Below are 2,466 nucleotides of genomic sequence, written 5' to 3'. Positions count from 1 at the left end.
AATAAATAATAATATATAACTAATAATATATAAACATAATATCATATAATAATATGATTATTATTATCATTATTTTAATAACAATTATCGCAATAATAAAAATGATAGTGATAATAATGATAATAACAATAATAATAATGATAAAAATCATAATATCATGATAATAATAGAAAAAATAATTATAGTAACAAAAAAAATGATAATAATGATAATGATAATAATAATAATGATAATAATAATAATAGTGATATTAGTAATAATGATAATAATAATAATAATGATACTACTACTACTACTACTAATAATAATAATAATAATAAAAATAATAATAATAACATTAATAATAATAATAATGATAATGATTATTATTATTATTATTATTATTATTATTATTATTATTATTATTATTATTATTATTATTATTATTATTATTATTATTATTATCATTATTATTATTATCATTATTATTATCATTATTATTATTATTATTATAATAGATATAATAATAATAACAATGATAAAAATAAAAAAAAGAATAATAAAAATAAATAAAAACAAGAGAAAAAAAAATAAAAAAAATGATAATAATAAAAAAAAAAAAAAAAATAAAAAAAAAAAAATTTAATAAAAAAAAAAAAAAAAAAAAAAAAAAAAAAAAAAAAAAAAAAAAAAAAAAAAAAAAAAAAAAAATTTTTTTTTTTTTTTTTTTTTTTTTTTTTTTTTTTTTTTTTTTTTAAAAAATTAATAATAATAAAAATAAAAATAATAAAAAAAACAATAAAAATAAAAATAAAAAAAAAAAATAATAAAAAAAATAAAAAACGATAATAAAATATAATATAATAATAATAATATAAAAAATAATAATAAAGATAATAATAAAAATAATAATAATAAAAAAAAAAAATTAAAAAAAAATAAAATTAAAATAAAAAATAATAATAAAAATAAAAACAATAATAATTAATAATAAAAAATAATAATAAAAAAAATAAAACAAAACAATATAATATTATACTAATACTAATTTTGTCGAAAAATTAGTGTGAAATAATAAAATAAAAAATATTAGTAGTAATAATAATAGCAATAATAATAATGTAAGCAATAATGAAATGTAAAATAATAATAAAAAAATAAAATATAATAAACAATAATAATATAACAATGATAAAAATAATAATAATAAAATTATGATTATGATAATAATAATAATAATAATGACAATAATAATAATAATAAACAAAATAAGATAATAATAATAATACTGATGGCAGACTAAAATTGATGATATTAACAACAAAGATCAACAACAATAATGAGACACTTTTGAAAAAAACAACAACAAAACAAGAACAAAAATCACAAAGAATATATCTGTTTAAAAGATCGGCGTGCATACCCAAACGTTTTTTGTCCGGGGGAAAAAAAAAAAAAATCGATACCTAATTTACCCCAAATACTTCGGAAAAACATATAGCAGTCAACCACATTTATCGTCACATTAGCACCGCTTCGTCTTCAGGAGACTCTGTATTAAGCCGTCCCACCTTCATCGCCCGGCAGGGGGAAGTTCAGGTTCCTTTTTTAAATCTGAAGGAGAGCGTCATCGATCTTGCGTGGGATTGTTTTGACCGCAGTGATCGTTCGATCGTCCGATGCCACAACGCTCGACGCAGCGCTTCGGTCCAGGCCCTGGCCCGGGGCTCGATAAGAAGCTCACTCCGGTGCGGCTGGTCTTGCTTGTGTTTGTCTGTATATATATATATATATATATATATATATATATATATATATATATAATATATATATATATAATATATATTATATAAATTATATAATAATATAAATTTATATATATATAAATTATAATTAAATATATTATATTATATATATATTAATATTATATATATAATTTGTTGGGGGTTTGTGATTTTTGTGTGTGGGGTGTGTGTTGGTGGTGTGTGTGTATGTGTGTGTGTGTGTGGGTATGTATCTATGTTAATGTAGTTTAAGTATAATATGTAGTATTTTATATATATATATATATAAAGTTATAAAATAAAATATTTTATATATAAATATATTATATAATATATATATTTGTGGTGTGTGTGTTGTGTTGTGTGTGTTTTGTGTGTGTGTGTGTGTGTGTGTGTGGTGTGTGTGTTTGTGTATAAATAGTATATATATATTATATATATATTTATATTATATTTATTATAATTTTTAATTATAGTAATATAACATATAATTAATATATATATATATATATATATATAATATGTATTATTTGTACCTTGCAGGTATAGATAAGCAAAGATATATATATTTTACAATGTTATAATATATATATAATATAATATTATATATATATATTATAATATATTTATAAATATATTTAAAATCATATGTTTTATGTATATAATATGTACGTGGTTTTTAATATATGTTCATGCACACACA

Source organism: Penaeus monodon, chromosome 11 (assembly GCF_015228065.2).
Source record: "Penaeus monodon isolate SGIC_2016 chromosome 11, NSTDA_Pmon_1, whole genome shotgun sequence".
Taxonomy (NCBI): domain Eukaryota; kingdom Metazoa; phylum Arthropoda; class Malacostraca; order Decapoda; family Penaeidae; genus Penaeus; species Penaeus monodon.
Note: the sequence above shows the minus strand (reverse complement) of the source record.